The sequence below is a fragment of the Hippoglossus hippoglossus genome, chromosome 7, assembly GCF_009819705.1.
Source record: "Hippoglossus hippoglossus isolate fHipHip1 chromosome 7, fHipHip1.pri, whole genome shotgun sequence".
NCBI lineage: Eukaryota > Metazoa > Chordata > Actinopteri > Pleuronectiformes > Pleuronectidae > Hippoglossus > Hippoglossus hippoglossus.
In genome coordinates this window covers 27,205,553-27,220,035 of record NC_047157.1, presented here as the reverse complement: position 1 = coordinate 27,220,035, position 14,483 = coordinate 27,205,553, and the positions used below count along the sequence as shown (strand labels likewise).

Sequence of the window (14,483 nt, the reverse complement as noted above, 5' to 3'; positions counted from 1 at the left end):
GAAACAGCAGTGAAAGTGAAGCAGCCTCCCCAGTCGCTCCCCTCCCCTCTTCCTCACCCTCTTCCTCCTCATCCTCCTCCTCCCCTCCTCTTCCTCCTCATCCTCCTCCTCACCCTCCTCTTCCTCCTCACCCTCCTATTTATTCTATTCACAAAATAGTCTGAGTTATGACTTAGATGTTTTAAGTTTTTATCCTGAATGTTCAGTTCAGTGCTAAAAAAATGTATAATAATCACTAATAAAATATCCATAAAGAGGCAAATGAGTAAAACAAACACAAACCTAATAAACTCTTAAATGAGTAAAAATGTTATAATAATAATATTTAAATTAATTTATGGAATTTCGGATTCATCACAACTTCACATTTGTTTCTGAATCATCTCAACATGTTAATTTAAAGTAAGTTTCAGATATAAATGAATTATTAAAACTGAAAATGAGTTTAATATCAAGCCTTAGGTTGTTTTAAATGTTAAATAGGTTCCTGTGTTGGTCTCTGTGAACACGCTGCTCGTCACACTGGTGTCACTGGGAGACCTGAACTCTTTCAAATCCTGTCTGCTGCTAAAGCTATTTCATAATGCTGCTGCTTCAAATTAAAAGCTTATCACTAACAAACCCACAGGAGGCTTTTACTGTGAAGTGACAGGTAGTATGTGCACTGATGTGTCATCAGCACTTTTTACTTTGTCGTGTTGAAACCATGATGATCAGTGACTGTAATTAAATCAACTGAATATGATATGAAGCCGGACGACATGTCTCCACTTCCTCCTGTTAGACAAACATGAAGCTGAAGTATCTTGAATACAAATGCTGCCACCTAGTGGTGATACCTGTCATTTGGAGTCAGATTCTCTGACTGTAGTGAGAAATGTTTTTGTTTGGTCCACGTCCCATCTGCTAACACGGAGAAGCCAGGGTTTACAACCTGTACTGCCGCCAGCCACCAGGGGGCGATCGCAGTGTTTTGGCTTCACTTAAGTGGAGTTGTCATGTCGTCCATATTTGTTTTACAGTCATTGGTCAGAGCTCATCTGCACAAAACAACAATTTAATCAAACACAGCATTTATCTGATATTTGTCCAGTTTGACGTCAAAGATTTTTCAACCAGACAGAAAAGTTTGGATTTTCACATTTTCACTGCAAAGTGACGGAGGAGGAAGATTTAACTCATCTGCAGATTAGTGCTGCAGTCAAATTTAAACACAGTGTGTGTGTGTGTGTGTGTGTGTGTGTGTGTGTGTGTGTGTGTGTGTGTGTGTGAGGGATGAGAGAGGATGCGTCATCAGCAGAGGAGGAAGATTTTCAGAGGGTGTTGTGCATAAATAAATACACACATAGACACACACACACACACACACACACACACGCACACACACACACACACACACACACAGACACACACACACACACACACACACACACACACACACACACACACACACACAGACAGTTGAGGGATTCACCAGATGACTAACACGCTGATGACAGAGTGAGCTCATCTGTCTCTGACTCTAAACTCACATGTATCCTCTATATGTTGATTAATAACAGATTCATAATCAGGTTACGTCTCAAAATGTCTTGAAGTCAAACTGAAAAAACTGAAAATTAAAACCATCAAACCAAAACTATTCATTATGATAAACACGACTTTTACATTATTCATCGTTTCTAACTCTCGTTTATATTTGAGATATAAATATAATTTAACTGTCTGACAATGACCGAAGGCTTGGCTTCCCTGTCAGTACACCCCTCCGCTCACATCATCCCTCCATCCTTCCTTCTGTCCATCCTTCCTTCTGTCCATTCTTCCTTCTCTCCTTCCTTCCATCTCTCCTTCCTTCCTTCTCTCCAGCCTTCCTTCTCTCCTTCCTTCCATCACTCCATCCTTCCATCTCTCCTTCCTTCCATCTCTCCTTCCTTCCTTCTCTCCAGCCTTTCTTCTCTCCTTCCTTCCATCACTCCATCCTTCCATCTCTCCTTCCTTCCTTCTCTCCAGCCTTTCTTCTCTCCTTCCTTCCATCACTCCATCCTTCCTTCTCTCCAGCCTTCCATCTCTCCTTCCTTCCTTCCCTCCTTCCTTTCTTCTCTCCATTCTTCCTTCTCTCCTTCCTTCCATCACTCCATCCTTCCATCTCTCCTTCCTTCCTTCTCTCCAGCCTTCCTTCCCTCCATCCATCCATCTCTCCTTCCTTCCTTCTCTCCATCCTTCCGTCCCTCCTTCCTTTCTTCTCTCCATTCTTCCTTCTCTCCTTCCTTCCATCACTCCATCCTTCCATCTCTCCTTCCATCCCTCCCTCCCTGTTCACTCGTCCTCCCCGTGAGTGGAGAACGCTGCTTCACCTCCTCCTGGAAACTTAAACCGGAGGTCACTCCTGCAGTTAGAGATGTGGAAACACTGACATCTAGTGGACGAGAGCAGTACTGCAGCTTTAAACTGAACAACCCATTACCAGACTTCTCTTCTTTCCTGTCCTTTCTTTTTCTGTCTGTCTTCTTCCTCTTCTCCTCCCTGTCCTCCTGTCCTATCTCTTTGTCTCTGTTTGTCTATCTCTCTCTCAGAGAGGAGGAAGACGACGACATCGCCCATCAGTTCTGTTGCCCCGCCTCCGAGTGCAGTAGCCCCTCCTCTAGGTAACCAGGGGCGACCGCGAGACCCCGCCCTGCCTGACTGTCCCCGGTAAATCGAGGGGTGATACGAACCACCCTGTCCCCCCCCTCCATGGCCGCCTCTGTCTTTTCTATTCTCTGATCACGAAGCAGCATCAACGACGCATAAATTATAACAAAAGGAGGAAGTCCGGTATTTCTTTAGGAACAAGGTTTTCAGAATAAAAGCTTGTTTGTTGAGTCTTCAAATATTCAACCTTTAAAAGAAAATTACAACGCTGGCTTTTAGGTTCTTTTTTCTTTGGAAGCTTCGGTGTTCTTGTCAAAGCTGTGACACTCGGGGTGGGACAGTGAACACTGAGTGTGCTGCAGCTTGAAGGACTGGTCCTCAGTCTCACACCTGGAGACGTCTCACACCTGGAGACGTCCCCCCTGCTTCGGCTGCTTCACTCGGCAGGATGCAGTGACTCGGCTGAACCTCGGCCATGAGTCTGCACTTTGTGTGCAACATGCAAACACAGCGGTTGGTCTTTGACCTCCGCCTGAGAACAAACTCACACCTCGTCTCTCCTCCCGACTTTGGGTCTGATCAGACTTTAGCTGTTTATCCTCCCTGTCCGAGCATGAAGCCACGACCCCCCCCCCCCCCCCCCCGACGACGCTGTGGCCAGAGCCCGACGGTAGACACAGTTCATTAAGTGTTGGACATCACGCTCCAGGATGATCCGGTGGCATCAGAATGTCTGCAGGTGGCGCCGTGGAGCTGATGAGGATGCCCCAGCTCTGCAGGGCTCTGGTTTGTCCTCAGCTTGTCTTCACCACATCAGACCAAACTCTCCGGGCGAAGGACCGAAGACTCGAGACAGAGTTTGCTGGCGCTTCATGAACTGTCCGAGCGGCAGCGGCAGGTGATCACGAGGAGGTCGTCCTCTTTAAACACAACCTGCTGCTGGAGAGAGACACACATGACCCACCACTAGGGTCATGAATCTGGTCTTTTGTTGGGTCATCATCATTCCTACATCCGGCAACAGGGTTCTCCTCAGAGCTGCTTCTTATCTTGGTTCAACAGTCGATTTGCACCCGAACACGACAGTGGAGTGAGAATCAGGCTCAGTCTTTTAAATGTCACCGGACAGGGAACGCTCATGTCTCTGTTCTGCAGTGGGAACCACGCGACGCTAAATTACCAGATATGACAACGGTTTTCTGTAGAAGTACCAAAGGCACTGAGGCAGGTTAAAGATTCTAAATCATGATGATGGATCAGATTCTGATCTCAGATCTGCTTCACCGGCCGAGTTAAGACGTTTTCAGCAAAGTGACGGAGAAAGAAAAACACTTGAAGTGCTTCTCCCCCCCCCGTTACAGTTTTAGGGAGAACCCTGGTGCCTAATGTGTGAAGACACACACACACTCTCACACACACACACACACGCACACACACACACGCACACTCTCACACACACACACACTCTCACACACACACACACACACACACACACACACACACACTCTCACACACACACACACACACACACACACACACACACACACACACACACGCACACTCTCACACACACACACACACACACTCTCACACACACACACACACACACACAGCAGTTGTCCTCAGAGATAAATATCTGGATGAGTATGTTTACATGCACTCTGCACTCTGATCCGTAGCAGTGATCCACTTTAATATTTTAAATTGTAATTATTCTTTAACTGCGTAAATTCCAAATATATTATTAACATTTGTTGACATGATCTCACACACAGACCAAGCTCTATGATCCATATCCACGTTACAATAAGAACCACAGGCAGCAGGACACCGTGTCCACGTCCCGTCACCAGGGCGTCTCTGAAACAACCTTTTCTACACTGAAGTTTGATGAACGTCGGCACAGGACGGAGCCCGGCTGGAGGTGGAATGTGTCCCTGGCTACGTCTTGGTGTTATTATTTTAGAGTCAAGCTGCAGTTAAAAATGATTTTTCTGCTAAGAAATGAATAAATGAGTCTCCAGGGACTTTGCCATCGCCTCAATTTGACCTGTGCAACAATCAGGAGGAGGTGAAATGACACACAAATAGAAACGCAGTGAATTTGAGTGAGTTTGTCTTTGACTCTTTCAGGCAGAAGCTGAATGTTGTTGCTCCTGCTGGTCGGTTACAGAAGTTTTAAAATCTTCACATCACAACTAACACATTGTGGACATTTGTTTCGAGGTGTGATTTCCGCTCAGATAGGATGATGCTGTTCGGCCTGGTCTGTGTGTTCGATCCCTCAGACTGAGATCAGGTCAGATCATTGGGTTTTAAATGATTCTGCACGACTCACTCCGATGCATGTAAACACACTCAGCGCTTCAGAGGAAGAGGAAGCTGGTGGAGGTGACGATGAAGGTCAAACACTGGAGCCCTTTGTGTCTTCTTCTCTTGTGTCTTCCTGCAGAAGACACACTCTGACTCTGAAACTCTGACTCCCTCCTGCTCCTCCTCTCTTCCTCCCTTTCCAAAAAGAAAGAAACAGGAAGGAAAGAAATGAAAGAGAGAATGATGTCCTTCTGAATCAGTGCCAAGTAAATATAAAGAAGATGAAAAGGAGGCGTCGTCCTCCTGTGCCAAGTTACAGAGCGTTTGTATGTCTCTGACGCCCCGACCCTTGAGCCAGTGTCATGTTTTGTGAGTGGAAACGCTGTATGAGCATCGGCCAATCATCTCTCAGCTGTACAGTCACATGTATCTACTGTATATTTTCCTCATAGTGAGCCTGCACTTCTGTCTCCAGCTTCTCTTGGCAACGTGTACATTTTAAAAAGCAATACGCTCGTTTCAGATCTGGTGTGAGAATCTGTCCGTGTGCTCATATTGAGTGTGAGGAGTTTTAACGGTGAGCGATGAAGAGTCTGAAAACCGACGGAGCTTCGATCCAAAGTAACGTGATCAACAAGGAGAGTGACGTTTCCTGTTTGAGGAGAAAAATAAAACTTGAAATAATGATATTATTTTTAGATTTATTTTTAAAACAGTGATTCAGAAAAAAATGTTTTATCTTTAAAATGAATCAGAAAAACAAAGACTTCAGTCTTGAAAAGCTTTTTTTTTATATTCCCCATCAATTACAAGTTTATGTTTATAAATGTGTAGTTTTCTCAAATCGGACTCATTTCCTGTCTGAGATGTTGATAGAGTCGTTCAACTCAATTCCTTGATTGCACGGGGTTTTTTTTGGGTCTTTTATTTTTTGCAAATATCCTTATTGGTGAATTTCTCATTAAAACTCTGTTTAGGTTTTAGAATTGATGAATAATTTCCAACACAGTCTCTGTCTGTCTGTCTCTCTCTGTCTGTCTGTCTCTCTCTCTCTCTCTCTCTCTCTCTCTCTGTCTCTCTCTCTCTCTGTCTCTCTGTGTCTCTCTCTCTCTCTCTCTCTGTCTCTCTCTGTGTCTCTCTCTCTGTCTCTCTCTCTCTCTCTCTCTGTCTCTCTCTCTCTCTCTCTCTGTCTCTCTCTCTCTCTCTCTCTGTGTCTCTCTCTCTCTCTCTCTCTCTCTCTCTCTCTGTCTCTCTCTCTCTCTCTCTCTCTGTCTCTCTCTCTGTGTCTCTCTCTCTCTCTCTCTCTCTGTCTCTCTCTCTCTCTCTCTGTCTCTCTCTCTGTGTCTCTCTCTCTCTCTCTGTCTCTCTCTCTGTGTCTCTCTCTCTCTCTCCCTCTCTGTCTCTCTCTCTCTCTGTGTCTCTCTGTCTCTCTCTCTCGCTCTCTCTCTCTGTCTCTCTCTCTCTCTCCCTCTCTCTCTCTCTCTCTCTCTCTCTCTCTCTCTCTCTCTCTCTCTCTCTCTCTCTCTCTCTCCCTCTCTCTCTCTCTCTCTCTCTCTCTCTCTCTCTCTGTCTCTCCCTCCCTCTCTCTGTCTCTCTCTGTCTCTCTCTCCCTCTCTCTGTCTCTCTCTCTCTCTGTCTCTCTCTCTCTCTCTCTCTGTCTCTCTCTCTCTCTCTCTCTCTCTCTCTCTCTCTCTCTCTCTCTCTCTCTGTCTCTCTCTCTCTCTCTCTCTGTCTCTCTCTCTCTCTCTCTCTCTCTCTCTCTGTCTCTCTCTCTCTCTGTCTCTCTCTCTCTCTGTCTCTCTCTCCCTCTCTCTCTCTCTCTCTCTCTCTCTCTCTCTCTCAAGTCATTCTTTATGTCTCTTTAACACCCGTTAGCGCCTCAGGTTCGCCCGACTTCTTCTCGTTTTGATCTTAGATGTGATAATTGGTTAAATACATGTTGATTCGAATGCAACCTGATCACTGAGCTGTCAAACTGCACAGATCGATGGAAACTGCACTCGTCAGAATCACGTGAGAAGTGATGAAAATGTCCTGGTAACTGTCATCTGAGTGTGCAGGGAAATAAATGTAATGTTTCATAAGATTAATGTGACCTTAGTTTATATATGATTCTCTACCACACTCTGCACTACAGCCAAATACATGCTGCAATTTACCCAAACCAGTCTCAGTCCTGTTAGCAGAAATTAGCTTGTTTGCTAGTTTAAGAAAGATTAAACCAAGGAAATCAATAATATTTCATGTTTTAGCGTCATAGAATTAACTAGATAATAAAATCTCCTGTGTTTATGATCACGAAGCACTTTTACTGAAATAACTATGATGAGCAATGATGTGAAAATGATGTGGTGACAATCAGTGAATTAAGAAAAATGTTTGAAATTTTAAATCAGAAGAGTTTTAAGAACAATTCTCTTGTAAAACTTAAGATAGAAAATATTTTGCACCGTTAGCTCGCTTCAAACATGTATCCCACCCTTTAAGTTAGCATTTTATCAGGCTAATGTTTTGCATGGCTATTTATTTAAATATTATGTAGCATCCATTAGCGCTCTGTGTGTGTGCAGGGACATTCAGTCCAGAATTTAAATGGTTTAATTTGACATAAAATCATTGGTTTTAGCACTAATTATAGTTAACATCATATATTTGTAACAATTACTGCGCTAAGCTACTGTACCTCTGGATCTCTATCTATTAATATTTAGCATTAGATGCTAGTTTGGAAAGAATCTTCGTTGTTTTCAGTTGCTAGCACATTTTCAGAAACTGTAAAACTCTACAGCAGAATAAAAAGTGTCAGCAGACGTTTTTCATTTCCTCCTGATGTGAAGAGAGTAACATCCGATTGGCTGAAGGAGTTCTATCATGTGATCTCAACTCTGGGAAAGTTGGAAAAACAGCTAAATGTTTTTTTCTCTTTCATCAGGTTTTAGATGTGATCTTATTTTTTTTATTTTAACGTGATATTTTTCATTTCTGTGATATTGTACAAACGTAGGTCTGTTGATTGAATATGAGCTTATAAGAATAATTTCATATTTTCCTCGGCTGCATCGACCGTCTCCTCTGACGGAGGCGGTTCCTGACCTGTTGGATATTTGAGGTCATGCATTGAAGACTCACTGGTGCTAAACACACACACACACACACACACACACACACACAGACACACACACACACACACACACACACACACACACACACACACACACACACACACACACACACACACACACACACACACACACCCCAGCATGCTGCACTAACAGGGGTCATCCAGGGATCCATCAACAATCAATTTGACTTTAGAAAATCTCTTCATCACAATAAGAGAAGAGATGATTGTATGTGATTGATTGATGAGCTCAGATCAAAGTGTCGGCTCCAAACATGGTGAAGATTTTTATTATTATTGGAATTTGTAAAAAAAATTGATGTTCGCTTGTTTTGTTTTTACTTTTGTTTTTCCTGCTCCGCAAAAAAACTGTTTCCACTGCAGCTCATTATGACGAGAGACAGACAGAGACAGAGACAGACAGATGGAGACAGACAGACAGAGACAGAGAGACGGAGACAGACAGACAGACAGACGGAGAGAGAGACAGACAGACAGACAGACAGAGACAGACAGACAGACAGACAGAGACAGACAGACAGACGGAGAGAGAGACAGACAGACAGACAGACAGAGACAGACAGACAGACGGAGAGAGAGACAGACAGACAGATAGACGGAGAGAGACAGATGGAGACAGACATACAGACAGACAGAGAGATAGATGGAGACAGACAGACAGAGACAGACAGACAGATGGAGACAGACAGAGAGACGGAGACAGACAGACCGACAGACAGACAGATAGATGGAGACAGAGAGAAAGACAGAGACAGACAGACAGACAGACAGACAGACAGACGGACAGAGACAGACAGACAGGTGGAGACAGACAGACAGATGGAGACAGAGAGACGGAGACAGACAGACAGACAGACAGAGAGATAGATGGAGACAGACAGACAGATGGAGACAGAGAGAAAGACAGAGACAGACAGACGGACAGAGACAGACAGACAGATGGAGACAGAGAGACGGAGACAGACAGACAGACAGACAGAGAGATAGATGGAGACAGACAGACAGATGGAGACAGAGAGAAAGACAGAGACAGACAGACAGATGGAGACAGACAGACAGATGGAGACAGAGAGACGGAGACAGACGGACTCTTCAGGTCTCTGTGGTGATGATATAACGACTTTGGGAACAAGGAGCTGAATCTTTTGCGTCGTTGTTTCGTGTCTAATGATCCAGTTCGGTAACTCGCTCAGTTCGTTACCTCTCCACCGGGTGTCCTGTGCATCCTGCGCTCAGTTTGTTTTATCCGACACAAACAAAGGAAGATTTTTAAAGAGTCAAACAGGAGAAATAGTCAAATCAATGCTCGTCAGGGTTTTGGCTCAGAGGTGAACACCCTGTGTTCCGGCTCATTCAGAATCCGTCGGCGTCCTCGTTGGAACAAGTGACTTCAAGTTCATAGAAATGTTTTAGACATCGAGTCCATGTGATGACGCTGCTTCTGGATCGTCCCCATGTGTTCACGGGACACATTAAAGGTTCAGTGTGTAGGATGTAGTGACATCTAGTGGTGAAGTGTCATGTTGCAGCTGAACACCCCCCACCCCCCCCCTTCCAAACATGAAAGAGAACCTGTGGAAGCTTCAGTTGTCATAGAAACTCAAAAGGTTTAGTTTGTCCAGTCTGGGCTACTGTAAAAAACATGGCTGCCTCCGTGGAGAGGACCTGCTCCCGATGTAAATATAAAGTATGTAAATATAAAGTATTTAAATATAAATTATATTAAGTATTATAGTATAAAGGAAGTAAAGAAAACAACAATTCATACAATTTAGATGAAACACACCAGTGAAAACATCACTAGGATTATTTTATATTCAATCTGCCAACAGATCCTTTCATGTAAATCTTACACACTGAACCTGTAAAGTAAGAAACGTTTCCATAAATCTGACACGAATTTGATCACGAGTTAAAAATGTTCCCTTTTTTCTTTCCTTTTTAACTCGAAGTCGGCGTCAGAGACTCGTCTGGTTAATGACCACAGGGGGGACTCGCAGCCGTTACCATGGCAACAGTCAGGATGATGTGACGAAACAGAGGTTTTAGGTGGGAAGTCGTCACCATGAGACCACACACACACACACACACACACACACACACACACACACACACACACAGAGGCTCCCCTGTCACCCCCCCCCCCCCCGTCATGCTCCTCCTCCTCTTTATCGCTGTTTTCTTTGGTTTCCAGTCGTTCACTGTTTTCTTCTTGATTCTCTCTCTTTCTGTGTCTCATGATGTAAATATACAGATGGTCATTCTTCAGTCCGTCGACTTTATTCTTATGTAAATTATTTAAAAAAGAGATTGACCATGGATGATATACAATATACTATAAAAAGTATGAAATACAAAATAAATCTATTATCACTGAAAACGATGAGAATGTAACTGGTGGCGGTGATGATGTGCGATGATTAACAACTGTGATGATGTTGTCATGACGATGACTATGACAGTGGCAAACAATGAGGATTATGATGATGATGCTGGTGAATGATGAAGATTAAGATTAAAAAATCCTATGATTCTAAAGAAATCGTTCATTAAACTGCCTGTTTTATTGTAGTGAAGTCGTTCGTGGTTGGTCGAATGTGGTCACATGACACTGAGTGAAAGAGGAAGTTTGTAGTTTGCAGACACACAATCACTTAAAAGGCACGTGAGCGGTTCTCATTCATCCGATTAGCAACCGACTGAGGAAGAAGTGACCTGAAAGGGCCAAGTTCAGGAAGTTCTTTCTTCAGGGAACTTTCAGCTCTGAAGTATTTACCAAACTTCAGTCTGGAAGTTTTCTTTGATAAATGAGAACTGCTGCGATGGATCTCAGCCTGTTTGCACTGAACGTCACAGGAAGTTATGATAGAGTGAAAAGTTTGACATCATATTAAGCTAACAAAGTTAGCATACTACCTGTGTAACATAAAGTTAGTGCAAAGTTCATACATGTTAATAAGATGATTCAGATCCGCTGGTTGTTTCGAAGACGTCTGTGAGAAAAGGACTTCGGCCTCAGACTCATCCAGCAACAGATCAAACACTGAAATATCTCAGGAAAGAACCGAACTCATTATATTACAAAGAATCGACAAACTGCACATGAACTCAACTCTGCTCTTATCTCTATATTGCACCTTTTTTTTTAAACAGCCTTGTGTATATTTAGCATTATCTCTACTTTTGTATAAATATTTCTGTTTTCATTCATATCTTTAGTCTTAATATACTTTCCCCTTGCGCTGCTACTTTGTTGTGCTGCTGAGTCATTTCTGAATTTCCTCTACGGAGGATAAATAAAGGTTCAACTTATCTTATCTAACTTCTCACTTTATAACGTCAGGAAACATTCAGGAGTTTCTGTCTCAGTCTCTAGTTTCAAGTCTTCTTCAAACAGCTGATGTTCATTTAGTGAATTATGATCATTTAGAGTCAAACAGACCATAAAGCACCGGATGTGTTGGGGGTGGATACCACAGTTTGATTGACAGCTAGTACCGTCCAATGGGGGCAGATCACAGGTCTAGTTGGGCGTGTTCTCGAGCTCTCTGTCAGGCTCCACCCCCCCACCAAAAAACCAAGATGGCGCTGGACAAAACATTCATAAACAAGATATAGACTTTTACCTTCCGAGTTTGGATAAAGAATTTATCAACGTGGACAAGTGTGGTGTTTTTAATTCAAGCAGCTCAGTCCCTGTTGTAAACGTGTGTGTTTGTAATGTTGTGTTCTCTTATTATTACATCATATTATATAATATAGTGAAGTTGTGTGTTTGTAATGTTGTGTTCTCTTGTCCTGTGACTTCAGAATTATTCCTTGTCATTAGTGAGTCTTCTACAATATTCTGTCACTTTTTATAGTTTGTGTTCAGATCTTTTCATAAAGAGTCTGTGGTGCAGAGTGAAGTTAGAAAACTTTGTGTTCATCCTACCTGGTTTTTATTACTGTTTGAATAATTTACTGAACTGCTTTTATTTTTTCATACATCACATCTCGACTATTTCAGAGTCTGTTAAACAACCGACACAATCTTCAGACCCAAGTTCACAACTTTTCAAAATAAAAACTCTGTAATTCAGCTTGATTTAAAGCAAACAACAAACAATGCTTTTACTTTGAAGGCAAATTGAAAGAAAGGAAGGGAATCTCTAAATGTTACTGACATACTGACGTCAATCAGCACCCGTGAAGGTCTGTGTCAGTCCGATATGGTAAAATAGAAATAATCAAATGATCAGACTGAAGGAACATTTCCCCGAGACGTGTGTTCCACATACAGAGACGTGTGGAATTACTTTGTTTGGGTCAGATTTATCATTAAGTTTTGTACAAACCTTTCAGGAATTCTTTCAACTCTGACCTTCACTGATAAACATCTGAAATCACTTGAAGAGTCATTTTGAATCCCACATGTGTGGAGGAGATCTGCGAGTTACGCTTCCGGCCTCAATCTGCCCACGACTCAAGCTGAGGTCAAGGGGAGGCGAAGCGAGCGAGCGAGGGATAATTCAATTAAAGTCTTAGAGAGTGAGCAAAGGAGGAGGCGGCAGGAGAGAGAGAGAGAAACGGGTCGAAGTCATTCACACTTCAGGAAAACACACATCAGCACTTCTCCGGCTCACCCACTGGATCCAACTGGACTATGAGCGACCTGACTGGAATACAAACACCTTCCCATCGAGCGGCAGCGAGAAGCTGAGGGAGGAGGGGAACAGGAAGCCGGAAGAACAGGAAACAGGAAGTACTGTCGGGAGCATGAGTCGTCGGGGGGGGCAGAGGTTTGAACTTATTATGTGACCGATCCTGGCGTCGCTAGCGACCATTTTAGATTCTGACGTGACTGATGTGACCGGCACTGACTCGCGGGCGCTGCTTGTTGTCTGTTCAGTTCACGAGTGATCGTCAGGACGAGGCTGAAACTGAAAACCAAACAAACAGGATTCTCACCATTTTATTTCAGAGCTTGACTTCTGAGCTCGGCTGAGGTGGAAACGGACCTCGACTGATTTAAAGTGGTTTCCCTGCTTCTAGTGTTTGAGTTCATTTGGACAAACAAGTCGTGTTCCGGGGGTTTATCTGCTAATCTTTACCCAGCAGCCACTGCAGCTTCCCACAGGGATGAAAGCTCTTTAGAGCTTCAAGTCACTCGTCCTGTTCACGCTGCTGAAACTTTAATGAAACTTTAATGATCTGATGCAGCAGAAACATGGAAAACTGACCCGCAGACGCACCAGCTGACAGGAAGTGACTGCACGCAGCCTCTCTGCACGTTTACTGACGTGTGATTGTCGCCTTATGTCATAATTAGGTTCTTTATTAATCAAACATTATTGTCATTGACATTTGGTTTATCAGATGTCACAAAATGATGGAAAGATTTGATTAATAATTTCTTTATAAATAATTTTTATCCAACAAAGAGAAGCATCAAATCAACATGTGAGAATTTAAAGTGGCTTCTCATTAATGTCATCATCTAACAGATATTATTATTATTCATTAAAGTAACATCAGAAAACAACATGTGTGATAAAACATCTTGTTAAAGAAAAAGAAAAGCAGATTCTCGCATTTTTCAACCTTGAACAAATAAACGTTTATTGGTTGAGATAATCAACTAATTAACAGATTTTTTGATATCTCAAAATCAAACTGCACAAACAGAATAATATTGATGAGCTTATGAGAAACCCTGTGGTCAATGAGCAGAAATAACACAGTTTAGAAATATTGTGTTTAAAGTTTAGAATCTGAACATCAAACCTCCTTTAATGAGACGATATCAGAAATTTTAACATTTTTTACAAAGTTCTCTAAACTTTGTAAAACACCAAAATAAAAAAAACACATCAGATAAATTAAATAATTTGCTTCAGCCTGAGAAAAGTCAAAATCACCTAAAGCTCAAAATGAAGCTCTGTGTATTTTTTCTCCTCAGATTGTTTGATTTGAAATGTTTGTCGACGTCTGAGGAGATGAAATTATTTGTTTTTTCGCAATAAATCAGAAAAGAAGCGTTTATGTACAGTTCGTCTTCTTCAAACATCTGAAAATAAAAAGAGGAGCAGGTGCAGGTTCAGCCTGAAGCTGAGCGCTCGAGTGGTTTCTACAGTTTTTAGGATCATTAACTCATTAACATGAAAACTGAATTACTTCGTTACCAGAAGATCGTTTCTCCTTCAGCGTCACTGTGAATAAACTCAAAGTCTGTTCAAGCTGCGACTTTGTTGAAAATGTCATTGTGATTTGTAAAAGTCTTGTAACACCTGACAGTTCAGATTTATTTTTTATTTAAACTCAACTAATTAGCTTCATTCAGGGACTGAGAGGTTTGATTTGAGTCAATTACATCTATTATAGATTCATCTGCTAATTATGAATGAACTGTGTC

At 42.6% G+C, this 14,483-nt stretch overlaps 1 protein-coding gene and 1 long non-coding RNA gene across 2 annotated transcripts in view; one reads left to right on the top strand and one right to left on the bottom strand.

The window, feature by feature from the left end:
* The window catches only part of LOC117765251 (IQ motif and SEC7 domain-containing protein 2-like), a 52,305-nt gene that overhangs the window by 18,390 nt on the left and 19,432 nt on the right, over nt 1–14,483 (top strand).
* Nucleotides 9,255–14,483, bottom strand: part of LOC117765274 — a 10,177-nt gene continuing 4,948 nt past the window's right edge. The window contains exons 2-3 of the long non-coding RNA XR_004614540.1: nt 13,898–13,903; nt 9,255–9,477 (exon numbers count right to left, since the gene is read on the bottom strand). This is a non-coding gene — a long non-coding RNA (uncharacterized LOC117765274). The remainder of the gene's footprint in view (nt 9,478–13,897; nt 13,904–14,483) is intronic.